General features: G+C 41.9%; 40 non-coding genes across 40 annotated transcripts; 11 read left to right on the forward strand and 29 right to left on the reverse strand.

Moving 5' to 3' along the window:
* Positions 1-11: 11 nt before the first annotated feature.
* On the reverse strand, positions 12-84 carry TRNAA-AGC (transfer RNA alanine (anticodon AGC)). Its single transcript has one exon. It is a non-coding gene; the product is annotated as a tRNA-Ala (tRNA).
* A 752-nt stretch (positions 85-836) lies between these two features.
* TRNAN-GUU (transfer RNA asparagine (anticodon GUU)) lies at positions 837-910 on the forward strand. Its single transcript has one exon. It is a non-coding gene; the product is annotated as a tRNA-Asn (tRNA).
* A 227-nt stretch (positions 911-1,137) lies between these two features.
* TRNAY-GUA (transfer RNA tyrosine (anticodon GUA)) lies at positions 1,138-1,223 on the reverse strand. Its single transcript is given in 2 exon segments — positions 1,138-1,173; positions 1,187-1,223. It is a non-coding gene; the product is annotated as a tRNA-Tyr (tRNA).
* A 109-nt stretch (positions 1,224-1,332) lies between these two features.
* On the reverse strand, positions 1,333-1,405 carry TRNAA-AGC (transfer RNA alanine (anticodon AGC)). The gene has a single exon. It is a non-coding gene; the product is annotated as a tRNA-Ala (tRNA).
* Positions 1,406-2,137: 732 nt separating this feature from the next.
* TRNAY-GUA (transfer RNA tyrosine (anticodon GUA)) lies at positions 2,138-2,223 on the reverse strand. The gene is given in 2 exon segments: positions 2,138-2,173; positions 2,187-2,223. It is a non-coding gene; the product is annotated as a tRNA-Tyr (tRNA).
* A 109-nt stretch (positions 2,224-2,332) lies between these two features.
* On the reverse strand, positions 2,333-2,405 carry TRNAA-AGC (transfer RNA alanine (anticodon AGC)). Its single transcript has one exon. It is a non-coding gene; the product is annotated as a tRNA-Ala (tRNA).
* Positions 2,406-3,158: 753 nt separating this feature from the next.
* On the forward strand, positions 3,159-3,232 carry TRNAN-GUU (transfer RNA asparagine (anticodon GUU)). Its single transcript has one exon. It is a non-coding gene; the product is annotated as a tRNA-Asn (tRNA).
* A 227-nt stretch (positions 3,233-3,459) lies between these two features.
* On the reverse strand, positions 3,460-3,545 carry TRNAY-GUA (transfer RNA tyrosine (anticodon GUA)). The gene is given in 2 exon segments: positions 3,460-3,495; positions 3,509-3,545. It is a non-coding gene; the product is annotated as a tRNA-Tyr (tRNA).
* A 109-nt stretch (positions 3,546-3,654) lies between these two features.
* On the reverse strand, positions 3,655-3,727 carry TRNAA-AGC (transfer RNA alanine (anticodon AGC)). The gene has a single exon. It is a non-coding gene; the product is annotated as a tRNA-Ala (tRNA).
* A 751-nt stretch (positions 3,728-4,478) lies between these two features.
* On the forward strand, positions 4,479-4,552 carry TRNAN-GUU (transfer RNA asparagine (anticodon GUU)). Its single transcript has one exon. It is a non-coding gene; the product is annotated as a tRNA-Asn (tRNA).
* A 227-nt stretch (positions 4,553-4,779) lies between these two features.
* TRNAY-GUA (transfer RNA tyrosine (anticodon GUA)) lies at positions 4,780-4,865 on the reverse strand. The gene is given in 2 exon segments: positions 4,780-4,815; positions 4,829-4,865. It is a non-coding gene; the product is annotated as a tRNA-Tyr (tRNA).
* Positions 4,866-4,974: 109 nt separating this feature from the next.
* Positions 4,975-5,047, reverse strand: TRNAA-AGC (transfer RNA alanine (anticodon AGC)). The gene has a single exon. It is a non-coding gene; the product is annotated as a tRNA-Ala (tRNA).
* A 733-nt stretch (positions 5,048-5,780) lies between these two features.
* On the reverse strand, positions 5,781-5,866 carry TRNAY-GUA (transfer RNA tyrosine (anticodon GUA)). Its single transcript is given in 2 exon segments — positions 5,781-5,816; positions 5,830-5,866. It is a non-coding gene; the product is annotated as a tRNA-Tyr (tRNA).
* A 109-nt stretch (positions 5,867-5,975) lies between these two features.
* Positions 5,976-6,048, reverse strand: TRNAA-AGC (transfer RNA alanine (anticodon AGC)). Its single transcript has one exon. It is a non-coding gene; the product is annotated as a tRNA-Ala (tRNA).
* A 752-nt stretch (positions 6,049-6,800) lies between these two features.
* TRNAN-GUU (transfer RNA asparagine (anticodon GUU)) lies at positions 6,801-6,874 on the forward strand. The gene has a single exon. It is a non-coding gene; the product is annotated as a tRNA-Asn (tRNA).
* A 227-nt stretch (positions 6,875-7,101) lies between these two features.
* Positions 7,102-7,187, reverse strand: TRNAY-GUA (transfer RNA tyrosine (anticodon GUA)). Its single transcript is given in 2 exon segments — positions 7,102-7,137; positions 7,151-7,187. It is a non-coding gene; the product is annotated as a tRNA-Tyr (tRNA).
* Positions 7,188-7,296: 109 nt separating this feature from the next.
* On the reverse strand, positions 7,297-7,369 carry TRNAA-AGC (transfer RNA alanine (anticodon AGC)). The gene has a single exon. It is a non-coding gene; the product is annotated as a tRNA-Ala (tRNA).
* A 732-nt stretch (positions 7,370-8,101) lies between these two features.
* Positions 8,102-8,187, reverse strand: TRNAY-GUA (transfer RNA tyrosine (anticodon GUA)). The gene is given in 2 exon segments: positions 8,102-8,137; positions 8,151-8,187. It is a non-coding gene; the product is annotated as a tRNA-Tyr (tRNA).
* Positions 8,188-8,296: 109 nt separating this feature from the next.
* On the reverse strand, positions 8,297-8,369 carry TRNAA-AGC (transfer RNA alanine (anticodon AGC)). The gene has a single exon. It is a non-coding gene; the product is annotated as a tRNA-Ala (tRNA).
* Positions 8,370-9,120: 751 nt separating this feature from the next.
* TRNAN-GUU (transfer RNA asparagine (anticodon GUU)) lies at positions 9,121-9,194 on the forward strand. The gene has a single exon. It is a non-coding gene; the product is annotated as a tRNA-Asn (tRNA).
* Positions 9,195-9,421: 227 nt separating this feature from the next.
* On the reverse strand, positions 9,422-9,507 carry TRNAY-GUA (transfer RNA tyrosine (anticodon GUA)). Its single transcript is given in 2 exon segments — positions 9,422-9,457; positions 9,471-9,507. It is a non-coding gene; the product is annotated as a tRNA-Tyr (tRNA).
* A 109-nt stretch (positions 9,508-9,616) lies between these two features.
* On the reverse strand, positions 9,617-9,689 carry TRNAA-AGC (transfer RNA alanine (anticodon AGC)). Its single transcript has one exon. It is a non-coding gene; the product is annotated as a tRNA-Ala (tRNA).
* Positions 9,690-10,430: 741 nt separating this feature from the next.
* On the forward strand, positions 10,431-10,504 carry TRNAN-GUU (transfer RNA asparagine (anticodon GUU)). Its single transcript has one exon. It is a non-coding gene; the product is annotated as a tRNA-Asn (tRNA).
* A 227-nt stretch (positions 10,505-10,731) lies between these two features.
* TRNAY-GUA (transfer RNA tyrosine (anticodon GUA)) lies at positions 10,732-10,817 on the reverse strand. Its single transcript is given in 2 exon segments — positions 10,732-10,767; positions 10,781-10,817. It is a non-coding gene; the product is annotated as a tRNA-Tyr (tRNA).
* Positions 10,818-10,926: 109 nt separating this feature from the next.
* TRNAA-AGC (transfer RNA alanine (anticodon AGC)) lies at positions 10,927-10,999 on the reverse strand. The gene has a single exon. It is a non-coding gene; the product is annotated as a tRNA-Ala (tRNA).
* A 752-nt stretch (positions 11,000-11,751) lies between these two features.
* TRNAN-GUU (transfer RNA asparagine (anticodon GUU)) lies at positions 11,752-11,825 on the forward strand. The gene has a single exon. It is a non-coding gene; the product is annotated as a tRNA-Asn (tRNA).
* Positions 11,826-12,052: 227 nt separating this feature from the next.
* TRNAY-GUA (transfer RNA tyrosine (anticodon GUA)) lies at positions 12,053-12,138 on the reverse strand. The gene is given in 2 exon segments: positions 12,053-12,088; positions 12,102-12,138. It is a non-coding gene; the product is annotated as a tRNA-Tyr (tRNA).
* A 109-nt stretch (positions 12,139-12,247) lies between these two features.
* Positions 12,248-12,320, reverse strand: TRNAA-AGC (transfer RNA alanine (anticodon AGC)). The gene has a single exon. It is a non-coding gene; the product is annotated as a tRNA-Ala (tRNA).
* A 752-nt stretch (positions 12,321-13,072) lies between these two features.
* TRNAN-GUU (transfer RNA asparagine (anticodon GUU)) lies at positions 13,073-13,146 on the forward strand. Its single transcript has one exon. It is a non-coding gene; the product is annotated as a tRNA-Asn (tRNA).
* A 227-nt stretch (positions 13,147-13,373) lies between these two features.
* On the reverse strand, positions 13,374-13,459 carry TRNAY-GUA (transfer RNA tyrosine (anticodon GUA)). Its single transcript is given in 2 exon segments — positions 13,374-13,409; positions 13,423-13,459. It is a non-coding gene; the product is annotated as a tRNA-Tyr (tRNA).
* Positions 13,460-13,568: 109 nt separating this feature from the next.
* TRNAA-AGC (transfer RNA alanine (anticodon AGC)) lies at positions 13,569-13,641 on the reverse strand. The gene has a single exon. It is a non-coding gene; the product is annotated as a tRNA-Ala (tRNA).
* Positions 13,642-14,393: 752 nt separating this feature from the next.
* Positions 14,394-14,467, forward strand: TRNAN-GUU (transfer RNA asparagine (anticodon GUU)). Its single transcript has one exon. It is a non-coding gene; the product is annotated as a tRNA-Asn (tRNA).
* Positions 14,468-14,694: 227 nt separating this feature from the next.
* On the reverse strand, positions 14,695-14,780 carry TRNAY-GUA (transfer RNA tyrosine (anticodon GUA)). The gene is given in 2 exon segments: positions 14,695-14,730; positions 14,744-14,780. It is a non-coding gene; the product is annotated as a tRNA-Tyr (tRNA).
* A 109-nt stretch (positions 14,781-14,889) lies between these two features.
* On the reverse strand, positions 14,890-14,962 carry TRNAA-AGC (transfer RNA alanine (anticodon AGC)). The gene has a single exon. It is a non-coding gene; the product is annotated as a tRNA-Ala (tRNA).
* Positions 14,963-15,714: 752 nt separating this feature from the next.
* On the forward strand, positions 15,715-15,788 carry TRNAN-GUU (transfer RNA asparagine (anticodon GUU)). Its single transcript has one exon. It is a non-coding gene; the product is annotated as a tRNA-Asn (tRNA).
* A 227-nt stretch (positions 15,789-16,015) lies between these two features.
* On the reverse strand, positions 16,016-16,101 carry TRNAY-GUA (transfer RNA tyrosine (anticodon GUA)). The gene is given in 2 exon segments: positions 16,016-16,051; positions 16,065-16,101. It is a non-coding gene; the product is annotated as a tRNA-Tyr (tRNA).
* A 109-nt stretch (positions 16,102-16,210) lies between these two features.
* On the reverse strand, positions 16,211-16,283 carry TRNAA-AGC (transfer RNA alanine (anticodon AGC)). The gene has a single exon. It is a non-coding gene; the product is annotated as a tRNA-Ala (tRNA).
* A 752-nt stretch (positions 16,284-17,035) lies between these two features.
* TRNAN-GUU (transfer RNA asparagine (anticodon GUU)) lies at positions 17,036-17,109 on the forward strand. The gene has a single exon. It is a non-coding gene; the product is annotated as a tRNA-Asn (tRNA).
* A 227-nt stretch (positions 17,110-17,336) lies between these two features.
* Positions 17,337-17,422, reverse strand: TRNAY-GUA (transfer RNA tyrosine (anticodon GUA)). Its single transcript is given in 2 exon segments — positions 17,337-17,372; positions 17,386-17,422. It is a non-coding gene; the product is annotated as a tRNA-Tyr (tRNA).
* A 109-nt stretch (positions 17,423-17,531) lies between these two features.
* TRNAA-AGC (transfer RNA alanine (anticodon AGC)) lies at positions 17,532-17,604 on the reverse strand. The gene has a single exon. It is a non-coding gene; the product is annotated as a tRNA-Ala (tRNA).
* Between the last annotated feature and the right edge of the window lie 590 nt (positions 17,605-18,194).

Below are 18,194 nucleotides of genomic sequence, written 5' to 3' on the forward strand. Positions count from 1 at the left end.
AATGATAAATTTGGAGAATGCGGGCATCGATCCCGCTACCTCTCGCATGCTAAGCGAGCGCTCTACCACTTGAGCTAATCCCCCATGCCTGATGACCTTGTTTTTAGTTTCTTGCCACAACACATAACAATTTTCATATGCTGTGACACGTGCCATTGCATCCTCTTTCGTTTTTTTTTTTTTTTTTTTTTTTTTTTTAAGTGCGGATTACTTTTTGCCAAAGTTGAAGACCATAAGTGGAATTCATAAGGTGAATGTTGGCTTACAAATATGGGCAAGCAACTTTCTAGCAAACCTTTTCTACGTATATGGAAAACCAAATTGAAGGGAGTGAAATAAACCTAAATAGTTTGTAGAAGGAAGTTGTAATGTAGCACAATCCCATGCAGAAGCTTTAGACTTTTTTAGTTTGGTTTAATTTTTGAGCTCATTTTTATTTTTTGAGCTCATTTTTATTCTTTTAGCCGAAACGCGCTTGCTTTGACTGAAGCATTTTGGCAAAATGTAAAGGTGAATTCTATAAAAAAAAGCAATAACTTAGCAGAGGATGGTTTCGATCCATCGACCTCTGGGTTATGGGCCCAGCACGCTTCCGCTGCGCCACTCTGCTGCTGGTTACAGGTGATAAGAGGAGAACCTAATTACTGTCTGACTTCAGGTCCATGCGATGGAATTCATCAGTAAGAGCTTATTTGTGGGCTATTAGAGTATTCCTAGGGTTCTGCAATTGTTTCTTTGTTTCTATAGCTTTCTTTTATCATGTTATTCTTGCAAATCATCTGCGTAAATTGTGTTTGACCTGGCTGAGGCTGTCAGAAAATCAAGTAGAGGCTTGTGTCTCTGTGGCGCAATCGGTTAGCGCGTTCGGCTGTTAACCGAAAGGTTGGTGGTTCAAGCCCACCCAGGGACGTTGGTGTCTTTTGCTTGGGTATCATGCTACGGTTGAAGAACGTTCCTCTTTGGCCCACAGCAGGTCCCGCAAGTAAAGGCTATGTTGCTGCCACCTACGTTTTGAAAACCCAAGGTGCAACGGAGGAAAGTTTCCTGGACTAGATTTTTTTTATAGTCGTACAGAAGGAGCATAGCAGTGGTGTGTTTGCCAGTAGGTACAAAACATAAGATAGGACGAAGAAAATGTCCTTCGAGCCGGAATTGAACCAGCGACCTAAGGATTGCTAATTTACAACTACAGTCCTCCGCTCTACCAGCTGAGCTATCGAAGGCTTGTTTGGCCTATGGAGGAAAGCCTCCTAGGTCTAGCTGTGGGAGCCATGAGCAGTTTGCAAAAGAATCATCGCTCTACCAACTGAAAAAAACAATAAATGATAAATTTGGAGAATGCGGGCATCGATCCCGCTACCTCTCGCATGCTAAGCGAGCGCTCTACCACTTGAGCTAATCCCCCATGCCTGATGACCTTGTTTTTAGTTTCTTGCCACAACACATAACAATTTTCATATGCTGTGACACGTGCCATTGCATCCTCTTTCGTTTTTTTTTTTTTTTTTTTTTTTTTTTTAAGTGCGGATTACTTTTTGCCAAAGTTGAAGACCATAAGTGGAATTCATAAGGTGAATGTTGGCTTACAAATATGGGCAAGCAACTTTCTAGCAAACCTTTTCTACGTATATGGAAAACCAAATTGAAGGGAGTGAAATAAACCTAAATAGTTTGTAGAAGGAAGTTGTAATGTAGCACAATCCCATGCAGAAGCTTTAGACTTTTTTAGTTTGGTTTAATTTTTGAGCTCATTTTTATTTTTTGAGCTCATTTTTATTCTTTTAGCCGAAACGCGCTTGCTTTGACTGAAGCATTTTGGCAAAATGTAAAGGTGAATTCTATAAAAAAAAGCAATAACTTAGCAGAGGATGGTTTCGATCCATCGACCTCTGGGTTATGGGCCCAGCACGTTGGTGTCTTTTGCTTGGGTATCATGCTACGGTTGAAGAACGTTCCTCTTTGGCCCACAGCAGGTCCCGCAAGTAAAGGCTATGTTGCTGCCACCTACGTTTTGAAAACCCAAGGTGCAACGGAGGAAAGTTTCCTGGACTAGATTTTTTTTATAGTCGTACAGAAGGAGCATAGCAGTGGTGTGTTTGCCAGTAGGTACAAAACATAAGATAGGACGAAGAAAATGTCCTTCGAGCCGGAATTGAACCAGCGACCTAAGGATTGCTAATTTACAACTACAGTCCTCCGCTCTACCAGCTGAGCTATCGAAGGCTTGTTTGGCCTATGGAGGAAAGCCTCCTAGGTCTAGCTGTGGGAGCCATGAGCAGTTTGCAAAAGAATCATCGCTCTACCAACTGAAAAAAACAATAAATGATAAATTTGGAGAATGCGGGCATCGATCCCGCTACCTCTCGCATGCTAAGCGAGCGCTCTACCACTTGAGCTAATCCCCCATGCCTGATGACCTTGTTTTTAGTTTCTTGCCACAACACATAACAATTTTCATATGCTGTGACACGTGCCATTGCATCCTCTTTCGTTTTTTTTTTTTTTTTTTTTTTTTTTTTTAAGTGCGGATTACTTTTTGCCAAAGTTGAAGACCATAAGTGGAATTCATAAGGTGAATGTTGGCTTACAAATATGGGCAAGCAACTTTCTAGCAAACCTTTTCTACGTATATGGAAAACCAAATTGAAGGGAGTGAAATAAACCTAAATAGTTTGTAGAAGGAAGTTGTAATGTAGCACAATCCCATGCAGAAGCTTTAGACTTTTTTAGTTTGGTTTAATTTTTGAGCTCATTTTTATTTTTTGAGCTCATTTTTATTCTTTTAGCCGAAACGCGCTTGCTTTGACTGAAGCATTTTGGCAAAATGTAAAGGTGAATTCTATAAAAAAAAGCAATAACTTAGCAGAGGATGGTTTCGATCCATCGACCTCTGGGTTATGGGCCCAGCACGCTTCCGCTGCGCCACTCTGCTGCTGGTTACAGGTGATAAGAGGAGAACCTAATTACTGTCTGACTTCAGGTCCATGCGATGGAATTCATCAGTAAGAGCTTATTTGTGGGCTATTAGAGTATTCCTAGGGTTCTGCAATTGTTTCTTTGTTTCTATAGCTTTCTTTTATCATGTTATTCTTGCAAATCATCTGCGTAAATTGTGTTTGACCTGGCTGAGGCTGTCAGAAAATCAAGTAGAGGCTTGTGTCTCTGTGGCGCAATCGGTTAGCGCGTTCGGCTGTTAACCGAAAGGTTGGTGGTTCAAGCTCACCCAGGGACGTTGGTGTCTTTTGCTTGGGTATCATGCTACGGTTGAAGAACGTTCCTCTTTGGCCCACAGCAGGTCCCGCAAGTAAAGGCTATGTTGCTGCCACCTACGTTTTGAAAACCCAAGGTGCAACGGAGGAAAGTTTCCTGGACTAGATTTTTTTTATAGTCGTACAGAAGGAGCATAGCAGTGGTGTGTTTGCCAGTAGGTACAAAACATAAGATAGGACGAAGAAAATGTCCTTCGAGCCGGAATTGAACCAGCGACCTAAGGATTGCTAATTTACAACTACAGTCCTCCGCTCTACCAGCTGAGCTATCGAAGGCTTGTTTGGCCTATGGAGGAAAGCCTCCTAGGTCTAGCTGTGGGAGCCATGAGCAGTTTGCAAAAGAATCATCGCTCTACCAACTGAAAAAAACAATAAATGATAAATTTGGAGAATGCGGGCATCGATCCCGCTACCTCTCGCATGCTAAGCGAGCGCTCTACCACTTGAGCTAATCCCCCATGCCTGATGACCTTGTTTTTAGTTTCTTGCCACAACACATAACAATTTTCATATGCTGTGACACGTGCCATTGCATCCTCTTTCGTTTTTTTTTTTTTTTTTTTTTTTTTTTAAGTGCGGATTACTTTTTGCCAAAGTTGAAGACCATAAGTGGAATTCATAAGGTGAATGTTGGCTTACAAATATGGGCAAGCAACTTTCTAGCAAACCTTTTCTACGTATATGGAAAACCAAATTGAAGGGAGTGAAATAAACCTAAATAGTTTGTAGAAGGAAGTTGTAATGTAGCACAATCCCATGCAGAAGCTTTAGACTTTTTTAGTTTGGTTTAATTTTTGAGCTCATTTTTATTTTTTGAGCTCATTTTTATTCTTTTAGCCGAAACGCGCTTGCTTTGACTGAAGCATTTTGGCAAAATGTAAAGGTGAATTCTATAAAAAAAAGCAATAACTTAGCAGAGGATGGTTTCGATCCATCGACCTCTGGGTTATGGGCCCAGCACGCTTCCGCTGCGCCACTCTGCTGCTGGTTACAGGTGATAAGAGGAGAACCTAATTACTGTCTGACTTCAGGTCCATGCGATGGAATTCATCAGTAAGAGCTTATTTGTGGGCTATTAGAGTATTCCTAGGGTTCTGCAATTGTTTCTTTGTTTCTATAGCTTTCTTTTATCATGTTATTCTTGCAAATCATCTGCGTAAATTGTGTTTGACCTGGCTGAGGCTGTCAGAAAATCAAGTAGAGGCTTGTGTCTCTGTGGCGCAATCGGTTAGCGCGTTCGGCTGTTAACCGAAAGGTTGGTGGTTCAAGCCCACCCAGGGACGTTGGTGTCTTTTGCTTGGGTATCATGCTACGGTTGAAGAACGTTCCTCTTTGGCCCACAGCAGGTCCCGCAAGTAAAGGCTATGTTGCTGCCACCTACGTTTTGAAAACCCAAGGTGCAACGGAGGAAAGTTTCCTGGACTAAATTTTTTTTATAGTCGTACAGAAGGAGCATAGCAGTGGTGTGTTTGCCAGTAGGTACAAAACATAAGATAGGACGAAGAAAATGTCCTTCGAGCCGGAATTGAACCAGCGACCTAAGGATTGCTAATTTACAACTACAGTCCTCCGCTCTACCAGCTGAGCTATCGAAGGCTTGTTTGGCCTATGGAGGAAAGCCTCCTAGGTCTAGCTGTGGGAGCCATGAGCAGTTTGCAAAAGAATCATCGCTCTACCAACTGAAAAAAACAATAAATGATAAATTTGGAGAATGCGGGCATCGATCCCGCTACCTCTCGCATGCTAAGCGAGCGCTCTACCACTTGAGCTAATCCCCCATGCCTGATGACCTTGTTTTTAGTTTCTTGCCACAACACATAACAATTTTCATATGCTGTGACACGTGCCATTGCATCCTCTTTCGTTTTTTTTTTTTTTTTTTTTTTTTTTTTTAAGTGCGGATTACTTTTTGCCAAAGTTGAAGACCATAAGTGGAATTCATAAGGTGAATGTTGGCTTACAAATATGGGCAAGCAACTTTCTAGCAAACCTTTTCTACGTATATGGAAAACCAAATTGAAGGGAGTGAAATAAACCTAAATAGTTTGTAGAAGGAAGTTGTAATGTAGCACAATCCCATGCAGAAGCTTTAGACTTTTTTAGTTTGGTTTAATTTTTGAGCTCATTTTTATTTTTTGAGCTCATTTTTATTCTTTTAGCCGAAACGCGCTTGCTTTGACTGAAGCATTTTGGCAAAATGTAAAGGTGAATTCTATAAAAAAAAGCAATAACTTAGCAGAGGATGGTTTCGATCCATCGACCTCTGGGTTATGGGCCCAGCACGTTGGTGTCTTTTGCTTGGGTATCATGCTACGGTTGAAGAACGTTCCTCTTTGGCCCACAGCAGGTCCCGCAAGTAAAGGCTATGTTGCTGCCACCTACGTTTTGAAAACCCAAGGTGCAACGGAGGAAAGTTTCCTGGACTAGATTTTTTTTATAGTCGTACAGAAGGAGCATAGCAGTGGTGTGTTTGCCAGTAGGTACAAAACATAAGATAGGACGAAGAAAATGTCCTTCGAGCCGGAATTGAACCAGCGACCTAAGGATTGCTAATTTACAACTACAGTCCTCCGCTCTACCAGCTGAGCTATCGAAGGCTTGTTTGGCCTATGGAGGAAAGCCTCCTAGGTCTAGCTGTGGGAGCCATGAGCAGTTTGCAAAAGAATCATCGCTCTACCAACTGAAAAAAACAATAAATGATAAATTTGGAGAATGCGGGCATCGATCCCGCTACCTCTCGCATGCTAAGCGAGCGCTCTACCACTTGAGCTAATCCCCCATGCCTGATGACCTTGTTTTTAGTTTCTTGCCACAACACATAACAATTTTCATATGCTGTGACACGTGCCATTGCATCCTCTTTCGTTTTTTTTTTTTTTTTTTTTTTTTTTTTAAGTGCGGATTACTTTTTGCCAAAGTTGAAGACCATAAGTGGAATTCATAAGGTGAATGTTGGCTTACAAATATGGGCAAGCAACTTTCTAGCAAACCTTTTCTACGTATATGGAAAACCAAATTGAAGGGAGTGAAATAAACCTAAATAGTTTGTAGAAGGAAGTTGTAATGTAGCACAATCCCATGCAGAAGCTTTAGACTTTTTTAGTTTGGTTTAATTTTTGAGCTCATTTTTATTTTTTGAGCTCATTTTTATTCTTTTAGCCGAAACGCGCTTGCTTTGACTGAAGCATTTTGGCAAAATGTAAAGGTGAATTCTATAAAAAAAAGCAATAACTTAGCAGAGGATGGTTTCGATCCATCGACCTCTGGGTTATGGGCCCAGCACGCTTCCGCTGCGCCACTCTGCTGCTGGTTACAGGTGATAAGAGGAGAACCTAATTACTGTCTGACTTCAGGTCCATGCGATGGAATTCATCAGTAAGAGCTTATTTGTGGGCTATTAGAGTATTCCTAGGGTTCTGCAATTGTTTCTTTGTTTCTATAGCTTTCTTTTATCATGTTATTCTTGCAAATCATCTGCGTAAATTGTGTTTGACCTGGCTGAGGCTGTCAGAAAATCAAGTAGAGGCTTGTGTCTCTGTGGCGCAATCGGTTAGCGCGTTCGGCTGTTAACCGAAAGGTTGGTGGTTCAAGCCCACCCAGGGACGTTGGTGTCTTTTGCTTGGGTATCATGCTACGGTTGAAGAACGTTCCTCTTTGGCCCACAGCAGGTCCCGCAAGTAAAGGCTATGTTGCTGCCACCTACGTTTTGAAAACCCAAGGTGCAACGGAGGAAAGTTTCCTGGACTAGATTTTTTTTATAGTCGTACAGAAGGAGCATAGCAGTGGTGTGTTTGCCAGTAGGTACAAAACATAAGATAGGACGAAGAAAATGTCCTTCGAGCCGGAATTGAACCAGCGACCTAAGGATTGCTAATTTACAACTACAGTCCTCCGCTCTACCAGCTGAGCTATCGAAGGCTTGTTTGGCCTATGGAGGAAAGCCTCCTAGGTCTAGCTGTGGGAGCCATGAGCAGTTTGCAAAAGAATCATCGCTCTACCAACTGAAAAAAACAATAAATGATAAATTTGGAGAATGCGGGCATCGATCCCGCTACCTCTCGCATGCTAAGCGAGCGCTCTACCACTTGAGCTAATCCCCCATGCCTGATGACCTTGTTTTTAGTTTCTTGCCACAACACATAACAATTTTCATATGCTGTGACACGTGCCATTGCATCCTCTTTCGTTTTTTTTTTTTTTTTTTTTTTTTTTTTAAGTGCGGATTACTTTTTGCCAAAGTTGAAGACCATAAGTGGAATTCATAAGGTGAATGTTGGCTTACAAATATGGGCAAGCAACTTTCTAGCAAACCTTTTCTACGTATATGGAAAACCAAATTGAAGGGAGTGAAATAAACCTAAATAGTTTGTAGAAGGAAGTTGTAATGTAGCACAATCCCATGCAGAAGCTTTAGACTTTTTTAGTTTGGTTTAATTTTTGAGCTCATTTTTATTTTTTGAGCTCATTTTTATTCTTTTAGCCGAAACGCGCTTGCTTTGACTGAAGCATTTTGGCAAAATGTAAAGGTGAATTCTATAAAAAAAAGCAATAACTTAGCAGAGGATGGTTTCGATCCATCGACCTCTGGGTTATGGGCCCAGCACGTTGGTGTCTTTTGCTTGGGTATCATGCTACGGTTGAAGAACGTTCCTCTTTGGCCCACAGCAGGTCCCGCAAGTAAAGGCTATGTTGCTGCCACCTACGTTTTGAAAACCCAAGGTGCAACGGAGGAAAGTTTCCTGGACTAGATTTTTTTTATAGTCGTACAGAAGGAGCATAGCAGTGGTGTGTTTGCCAGTAGGTACAAAACATAAGATAGGACGAAGAAAATGTCCTTCGAGCCGGAATTGAACCAGCGACCTAAGGATTGCTAATTTACAACTACAGTCCTCCGCTCTACCAGCTGAGCTATCGAAGGCTTGTTTGGCCTATGGAGGAAAGCCTCCTAGGTCTAGCTGTGGGAGCCATGAGCAGTTTGCAAAAGAATCATCGCTCTACCAACTGAAAAAAACAATAAATGATAAATTTGGAGAATGCGGGCATCGATCCCGCTACCTCTCGCATGCTAAGCGAGCGCTCTACCACTTGAGCTAATCCCCCATGCCTGATGACCTTGTTTTTAGTTTCTTGCCACAACACATAACAATTTTCATATGCTGTGACACGTGCCATTGCATCCTCTTTCGTTTTTTTTTTTTTTTTTTTTTTTTTTTAAGTGCGGATTACTTTTTGCCAAAGTTGAAGACCATAAGTGGAATTCATAAGGTGAATGTTGGCTTACAAATATGGGCAAGCAACTTTCTAGCAAACCTTTTCTACGTATATGGAAAACCAAATTGAAGGGAGTGAAATAAACCTAAATAGTTTGTAGAAGGAAGTTGTAATGTAGCACAATCCCATGCAGAAGCTTTAGACTTTTTTAGTTTGGTTTAATTTTTGAGCTCATTTTTATTTTTTGAGCTCATTTTTATTCTTTTAGCCGAAACGCGCTTGCTTTGACTGAAGCATTTTGGCAAAATGTAAAGGTGAATTCTATAAAAAAAAGCAATAACTTAGCAGAGGATGGTTTCGATCCATCGACCTCTGGGTTATGGGCCCAGCACGCTTCCGCTGCGCCACTCTGCTGCTGGTTACAGGTGATAAGAGGAGAACCTAATTACTGTCTGACTTCAGGTCCATGCGATGGAATTCATCAGTAAGAGCTTATTTGTGGGCTATTAGAGTATTCCTAGGGTTCTGCAATTGTTTCTTTGTTTCTATAGCTTTCTTTTATCATGTTATTCTTGCAAATCATCTGCGTAAATTGTGTTTGACCTGGCTGAGGCTGTCAGAAAATCAAGTAGAGGCTTGTGTCTCTGTGGCGCAATCGGTTAGCGCGTTCGGCTGTTAACCGAAAGGTTGGTGGTTCAAGCCCACCCAGGGACGTTGGTGTCTTTTGCTTGGGTATCATGCTACGGTTGAAGAACGTTCCTCTTTGGCCCACAGCAGGTCCCGCAAGTAAAGGCTATGTTGCTGCCACCTACGTTTTGAAAACCCAAGGTGCAACGGAGGAAAGTTTCCTGGACTAGATTTTTTTTATAGTCGTACAGAAGGAGCATAGCAGTGGTGTGTTTGCCAGTAGGTACAAAACATAAGATAGGACGAAGAAAATGTCCTTCGAGCCGGAATTGAACCAGCGACCTAAGGATTGCTAATTTACAACTACAGTCCTCCGCTCTACCAGCTGAGCTATCGAAGGCTTGTTTGGCCTATGGAGGAAAGCCTCCTAGGTCTAGCTGTGGGAGCCATGAGCAGTTTGCAAAAGAATCATCGCTCTACCAACTGAAAAAAACAATAAATGATAAATTTGGAGAATGCGGGCATCGATCCCGCTACCTCTCGCATGCTAAGCGAGCGCTCTACCACTTGAGCTAATCCCCCATGCCTGATGACCTTGTTTTTAGTTTCTTGCCACAACACATAACAATTTTCATATGCTGTGACACGTGCCATTGCATCCTCTTTCGTTTTTTTTTTTTTTTTTAAGTGCGGATTACTTTTTGCCAAAGTTGAAGACCATAAGTGGAATTCATAAGGTGAATGTTGGCTTACAAATATGGGCAAGCAACTTTCTAGCAAACCTTTTCTACGTATATGGAAAACCAAATTGAAGGGAGTGAAATAAACCTAAATAGTTTGTAGAAGGAAGTTGTAATGTAGCACAATCCCATGCAGAAGCTTTAGACTTTTTTAGTTTGGTTTAATTTTTGAGCTCATTTTTATTTTTTGAGCTCATTTTTATTCTTTTAGCCGAAACGCGCTTGCTTTGACTGAAGCATTTTGGCAAAATGTAAAGGTGAATTCTATAAAAAAAAGCAATAACTTAGCAGAGGATGGTTTCGATCCATCGACCTCTGGGTTATGGGCCCAGCACGCTTCCGCTGCGCCACTCTGCTGCTGGTTACAGGTGATAAGAGGAGAACCTAATTACTGTCTGACTTCAGGTCCATGCGATGGAATTCATCAGTAAGAGCTTATTTGTGGGCTATTAGAGTATTCCTAGGGTTCTGCAATTGTTTCTTTGTTTCTATAGCTTTCTTTTATCATGTTATTCTTGCAAATCATCTGCGTAAATTGTGTTTGACCTGGCTGAGGCTGTCAGAAAATCAAGTAGAGGCTTGTGTCTCTGTGGCGCAATCGGTTAGCGCGTTCGGCTGTTAACCGAAAGGTTGGTGGTTCAAGCCCACCCAGGGACGTTGGTGTCTTTTGCTTGGGTATCATGCTACGGTTGAAGAACGTTCCTCTTTGGCCCACAGCAGGTCCCGCAAGTAAAGGCTATGTTGCTGCCACCTACGTTTTGAAAACCCAAGGTGCAACGGAGGAAAGTTTCCTGGACTAGATTTTTTTTATAGTCGTACAGAAGGAGCATAGCAGTGGTGTGTTTGCCAGTAGGTACAAAACATAAGATAGGACGAAGAAAATGTCCTTCGAGCCGGAATTGAACCAGCGACCTAAGGATTGCTAATTTACAACTACAGTCCTCCGCTCTACCAGCTGAGCTATCGAAGGCTTGTTTGGCCTATGGAGGAAAGCCTCCTAGGTCTAGCTGTGGGAGCCATGAGCAGTTTGCAAAAGAATCATCGCTCTACCAACTGAAAAAAACAATAAATGATAAATTTGGAGAATGCGGGCATCGATCCCGCTACCTCTCGCATGCTAAGCGAGCGCTCTACCACTTGAGCTAATCCCCCATGCCTGATGACCTTGTTTTTAGTTTCTTGCCACAACACATAACAATTTTCATATGCTGTGACACGTGCCATTGCATCCTCTTTCGTTTTTTTTTTTTTTTTTTTTTTTTTTTTAAGTGCGGATTACTTTTTGCCAAAGTTGAAGACCATAAGTGGAATTCATAAGGTGAATGTTGGCTTACAAATATGGGCAAGCAACTTTCTAGCAAACCTTTTCTACGTATATGGAAAACCAAATTGAAGGGAGTGAAATAAACCTAAATAGTTTGTAGAAGGAAGTTGTAATGTAGCACAATCCCATGCAGAAGCTTTAGACTTTTTTAGTTTGGTTTAATTTTTGAGCTCATTTTTATTTTTTGAGCTCATTTTTATTCTTTTAGCCGAAACGCGCTTGCTTTGACTGAAGCATTTTGGCAAAATGTAAAGGTGAATTCTATAAAAAAAAGCAATAACTTAGCAGAGGATGGTTTCGATCCATCGACCTCTGGGTTATGGGCCCAGCACGCTTCCGCTGCGCCACTCTGCTGCTGGTTACAGGTGATAAGAGGAGAACCTAATTACTGTCTGACTTCAGGTCCATGCGATGGAATTCATCAGTAAGAGCTTATTTGTGGGCTATTAGAGTATTCCTAGGGTTCTGCAATTGTTTCTTTGTTTCTATAGCTTTCTTTTATCATGTTATTCTTGCAAATCATCTGCGTAAATTGTGTTTGACCTGGCTGAGGCTGTCAGAAAATCAAGTAGAGGCTTGTGTCTCTGTGGCGCAATCGGTTAGCGCGTTCGGCTGTTAACCGAAAGGTTGGTGGTTCAAGCCCACCCAGGGACGTTGGTGTCTTTTGCTTGGGTATCATGCTACGGTTGAAGAACGTTCCTCTTTGGCCCACAGCAGGTCCCGCAAGTAAAGGCTATGTTGCTGCCACCTACGTTTTGAAAACCCAAGGTGCAACGGAGGAAAGTTTCCTGGACTAGATTTTTTTTATAGTCGTACAGAAGGAGCATAGCAGTGGTGTGTTTGCCAGTAGGTACAAAACATAAGATAGGACGAAGAAAATGTCCTTCGAGCCGGAATTGAACCAGCGACCTAAGGATTGCTAATTTACAACTACAGTCCTCCGCTCTACCAGCTGAGCTATCGAAGGCTTGTTTGGCCTATGGAGGAAAGCCTCCTAGGTCTAGCTGTGGGAGCCATGAGCAGTTTGCAAAAGAATCATCGCTCTACCAACTGAAAAAAACAATAAATGATAAATTTGGAGAATGCGGGCATCGATCCCGCTACCTCTCGCATGCTAAGCGAGCGCTCTACCACTTGAGCTAATCCCCCATGCCTGATGACCTTGTTTTTAGTTTCTTGCCACAACACATAACAATTTTCATATGCTGTGACACGTGCCATTGCATCCTCTTTCGTTTTTTTTTTTTTTTTTTTTTTTTTTTTAAGTGCGGATTACTTTTTGCCAAAGTTGAAGACCATAAGTGGAATTCATAAGGTGAATGTTGGCTTACAAATATGGGCAAGCAACTTTCTAGCAAACCTTTTCTACGTATATGGAAAACCAAATTGAAGGGAGTGAAATAAACCTAAATAGTTTGTAGAAGGAAGTTGTAATGTAGCACAATCCCATGCAGAAGCTTTAGACTTTTTTAGTTTGGTTTAATTTTTGAGCTCATTTTTATTTTTTGAGCTCATTTTTATTCTTTTAGCCGAAACGCGCTTGCTTTGACTGAAGCATTTTGGCAAAATGTAAAGGTGAATTCTATAAAAAAAAGCAATAACTTAGCAGAGGATGGTTTCGATCCATCGACCTCTGGGTTATGGGCCCAGCACGCTTCCGCTGCGCCACTCTGCTGCTGGTTACAGGTGATAAGAGGAGAACCTAATTACTGTCTGACTTCAGGTCCATGCGATGGAATTCATCAGTAAGAGCTTATTTGTGGGCTATTAGAGTATTCCTAGGGTTCTGCAATTGTTTCTTTGTTTCTATAGCTTTCTTTTATCATGTTATTCTTGCAAATCATCTGCGTAAATTGTGTTTGACCTGGCTGAGGCTGTCAGAAAATCAAGTAGAGGCTTGTGTCTCTGTGGCGCAATCGGTTAGCGCGTTCGGCTGTTAACCGAAAGGTTGGTGGTTCAAGCCCACCCAGGGACGTTGGTGTCTTTTGCTTGGGTATCATGCTACGGTTGAAGAACGTTCCTCTTTGGCCCACAGCAGGTCCCGCAAGTAAAGGCTATGTTGCTGCCACCTACGTTTTGAAAACCCAAGGTGCAACGGAGGAAAGTTTCCTGGACTAGATTTTTTTTATAGTCGTACAGAAGGAGCATAGCAGTGGTGTGTTTGCCAGTAGGTACAAAACATAAGATAGGACGAAGAAAATGTCCTTCGAGCCGGAATTGAACCAGCGACCTAAGGATTGCTAATTTACAACTACAGTCCTCCGCTCTACCAGCTGAGCTATCGAAGGCTTGTTTGGCCTATGGAGGAAAGCCTCCTAGGTCTAGCTGTGGGAGCCATGAGCAGTTTGCAAAAGAATCATCGCTCTACCAACTGAAAAAAACAATAAATGATAAATTTGGAGAATGCGGGCATCGATCCCGCTACCTCTCGCATGCTAAGCGAGCGCTCTACCACTTGAGCTAATCCCCCATGCCTGATGACCTTGTTTTTAGTTTCTTGCCACAACACATAACAATTTTCATATGCTGTGACACGTGCCATTGCATCCTCTTTCGTTTTTTTTTTTTTTTTTTTTTTTTTTTTAAGTGCGGATTACTTTTTGCCAAAGTTGAAGACCATAAGTGGAATTCATAAGGTGAATGTTGGCTTACAAATATGGGCAAGCAACTTTCTAGCAAACCTTTTCTACGTATATGGAAAACCAAATTGAAGGGAGTGAAATAAACCTAAATAGTTTGTAGAAGGAAGTTGTAATGTAGCACAATCCCATGCAGAAGCTTTAGACTTTTTTAGTTTGGTTTAATTTTTGAGCTCATTTTTATTTTTTGAGCTCATTTTTATTCTTTTAGCCGAAACGCGCTTGCTTTGACTGAAGCATTTTGGCAAAATGTAAAGGTGAATTCTATAAAAAAAAGCAATAACTTAGCAGAGGATGGTTTCGATCCATCGACCTCTGGGTTATGGGCCCAGCACGCTTCCGCTGCGCCACTCTGCTGCTGGTTACAGGTGATAAGAGGAGAACCTAATTACTGTCTGACTTCAGGTCCATGCGATGGAATTCATCAGTAAGAGCTTATTTGTGGGCTATTAGAGTATTCCTAGGGTTCTGCAATTGTTTCTTTGTTTCTATAGCTTTCTTTTATCATGTTATTCTTGCAAATCATCTGCGTAAATTGTGTTTGACCTGGCTGAGGCTGTCAGAAAATCAAGTAGAGGCTTGTGTCTCTGTGGCGCAATCGGTTAGCGCGTTCGGCTGTTAACCGAAAGGTTGGTGGTTCAAGCCCACCCAGGGACGTTGGTGTCTTTTGCTTGGGTATCATGCTACGGTTGAAGAACGTTCCTCTTTGGCCCACAGCAGGTCCCGCAAGTAAAGGCTATGTTGCTGCCACCTACGTTTTGAAAACCCAAGGTGCAACGGAGGAAAGTTTCCTGGACTAGATTTTTTTTATAGTCGTACAGAAGGAGCATAGCAGTGGTGTGTTTGCCAGTAGGTACAAAACATAAGATAGGACGAAGAAAATGTCCTTCGAGCCGGAATTGAACCAGCGACCTAAGGATTGCTAATTTACAACTACAGTCCTCCGCTCTACCAGCTGAGCTATCGAAGGCTTGTTTGGCCTATGGAGGAAAGCCTCCTAGGTCTAGCTGTGGGAGCCATGAGCAGTTTGCAAAAGAATCATCGCTCTACCAACTGAAAAAAACAATAAATGATAAATTTGGAGAATGCGGGCATCGATCCCGCTACCTCTCGCATGCTAAGCGAGCGCTCTACCACTTGAGCTAATCCCCCATGCCTGATGACCTTGTTTTTAGTTTCTTGCCACAACACATAACAATTTTCATATGCTGTGACACGTGCCATTGCATCCTCTTTCGTTTTTTTTTTTTTTTTTTTTTTTTTTTTAAGTGCGGATTACTTTTTGCCAAAGTTGAAGACCATAAGTGGAATTCATAAGGTGAATGTTGGCTTACAAATATGGGCAAGCAACTTTCTAGCAAACCTTTTCTACGTATATGGAAAACCAAATTGAAGGGAGTGAAATAAACCTAAATAGTTTGTAGAAGGAAGTTGTAATGTAGCACAATCCCATGCAGAAGCTTTAGACTTTTTTAGTTTGGTTTAATTTTTGAGCTCATTTTTATTTTTTGAGCTCATTTTTATTCTTTTAGCCGAAACGCGCTTGCTTTGACTGAAGCATTTTGGCAAAATGTAAAGGTGAATTCTATAAAAAAAAGCAATAACTTAGCAGAGGATGGTTTCGATCCATCGACCTCTGGGTTATGGGCCCAGCACGCTTCCGCTGCGCCACTCTGCTGCTGGTTACAGGTGATAAGAGGAGAACCTAATTACTGTCTGACTTCAGGTCCATGCGATGGAATTCATCAGTAAGAGCTTATTTGTGGGCTATTAGAGTATTCCTAGGGTTCTGCAATTGTTTCTTTGTTTCTATAGCTTTCTTTTATCATGTTATTCTTGCAAATCATCTGCGTAAATTGTGTTTGACCTGGCTGAGGCTGTCAGAAAATCAAGTAGAGGCTTGTGTCTCTGTGGCGCAATCGGTTAGCGCGTTCGGCTGTTAACCGAAAGGTTGGTGGTTCAAGCTCACCCAGGGACGTTGGTGTCTTTTGCTTGGGTATCATGCTACGGTTGAAGAACGTTCCTCTTTGGCCCACAGCAGGTCCCGCAAGTAAAGGCTATGTTGCTGCCACCTACGTTTTGAAAACCCAAGGTGCAACGGAGGAAAGTTTCCTGGACTAGATTTTTTTTATAGTCGTACAGAAGGAGCATAGCAGTGGTGTGTTTGCCAGTAGGTACAAAACATAAGATAGGACGAAGAAAATGTCCTTCGAGCCGGAATTGAACCAGCGACCTAAGGATTGCTAATTTACAACTACAGTCCTCCGCTCTACCAGCTGAGCTATCGAAGGCTTGTTTGGCCTATGGAGGAAAGCCTCCTAGGTCTAGCTGTGGGAGCCATGAGCAGTTTGCAAAAGAATCATCGCTCTACCAACTGAAAAAAACAATAAATGATAAATTTGGAGAATGCGGGCATCGATCCCGCTACCTCTCGCATGCTAAGCGAGCGCTCTACCACTTGAGCTAATCCCCCATGCCTGATGACCTTGTTTTTAGTTTCTTGCCACAACACATAACAATTTTCATATGCTGTGACACGTGCCATTGCATCCTCTTTCGTTTTTTTTTTTTTTTTTTTTTTTTTTTTAAGTGCGGATTACTTTTTGCCAAAGTTGAAGACCATAAGTGGAATTCATAAGGTGAATGTTGGCTTACAAATATGGGCAAGCAACTTTCTAGCAAACCTTTTCTACGTATATGGAAAACCAAATTGAAGGGAGTGAAATAAACCTAAATAGTTTGTAGAAGGAAGTTGTAATGTAGCACAATCCCATGCAGAAGCTTTAGACTTTTTTAGTTTGGTTTAATTTTTGAGCTCATTTTTATTTTTTGAGCTCATTTTTATTCTTTTAGCCGAAACGCGCTTGCTTTGACTGAAGCATTTTGGCAAAATGTAAAGGTGAATTCTATAAAAAAAAGCAATAACTTAGCAGAGGATGGTTTCGATCCATCGACCTCTGGGTTATGGGCCCAGCACGCTTCCGCTGCGCCACTCTGCTGCTGGTTACAGGTGATAAGAGGAGAACCTAATTACTGTCTGACTTCAGGTCCATGCGATGGAATTCATCAGTAAGAGCTTATTTGTGGGCTATTAGAGTATTCCTAGGGTTCTGCAATTGTTTCTTTGTTTCTATAGCTTTCTTTTATCATGTTATTCTTGCAAATCATCTGCGTAAATTGTGTTTGACCTGGCTGAGGCTGTCAGAAAATCAAGTAGAGGCTTGTGTCTCTGTGGCGCAATCGGTTAGCGCGTTCGGCTGTTAACCGAAAGGTTGGTGGTTCAAGCTCACCCAGGGACGTTGGTGTCTTTTGCTTGGGTATCATGCTACGGTTGAAGAACGTTCCTCTTTGGCCCACAGCAGGTCCCGCAAGTAAAGGCTATGTTGCTGCCACCTACGTTTTGAAAACCCAAGGTGCAACGGAGGAAAGTTTCCTGGACTAGATTTTTTTTATAGTCGTACAGAAGGAGCATAGCAGTGGTGTGTTTGCCAGTAGGTACAAAACATAAGATAGGACGAAGAAAATGTCCTTCGAGCCGGAATTGAACCAGCGACCTAAGGATTGCTAATTTACAACTACAGTCCTCCGCTCTACCAGCTGAGCTATCGAAGGCTTGTTTGGCCTATGGAGGAAAGCCTCCTAGGTCTAGCTGTGGGAGCCATGAGCAGTTTGCAAAAGAATCATCGCTCTACCAACTGAAAAAAACAATAAATGATAAATTTGGAGAATGCGGGCATCGATCCCGCTACCTCTCGCATGCTAAGCGAGCGCTCTACCACTTGAGCTAATCCCCCATGCCTGATGACCTTGTTTTTAGTTTCTTGCCACAACACATAACAATTTTCATATGCTGTGACACGTGCCATTGCATCCTCTTTCGTTTTTTTTTTTTTTTTTTTTTTTTTTTTAAGTGCGGATTACTTTTTGCCAAAGTTGAAGACCATAAGTGGAATTCATAAGGTGAATGTTGGCTTACAAATATGGGCAAGCAACTTTCTAGCAAACCTTTTCTACGTATATGGAAAACCAAATTGAAGGGAGTGAAATAAACCTAAATAGTTTGTAGAAGGAAGTTGTAATGTAGCACAATCCCATGCAGAAGCTTTAGACTTTTTTAGTTTGGTTTAATTTTTGAGCTCATTTTTATTTTTTGAGCTCATTTTTATTCTTTTAGCCGAAACGCGCTTGCTTTGACTGAAGCATTTTGGCAAAATGTAAAGGTGAATTCTATAAAAAAAAGCAATAACTTAGCAGAGGATGGTTTCGATCCATCGACCTCTGGGTTATGGGCCCAGCACGCTTCCGCTGCGCCACTCTGCTGCTGGTTACAGGTGATAAGAGGAGAACCTAATTACTGTCTGACTTCAGGTCCATGCGATGGAAT

This window comes from Phyllobates terribilis, unplaced genomic scaffold (assembly GCF_046119375.1).
Source record: "Phyllobates terribilis strain yellow unplaced genomic scaffold, ASM4611937v1 Scaffold_3__8_contigs__length_932513732, whole genome shotgun sequence".
Taxonomy (NCBI): Eukaryota; Metazoa; Chordata; class Amphibia; order Anura; family Dendrobatidae; genus Phyllobates; species Phyllobates terribilis.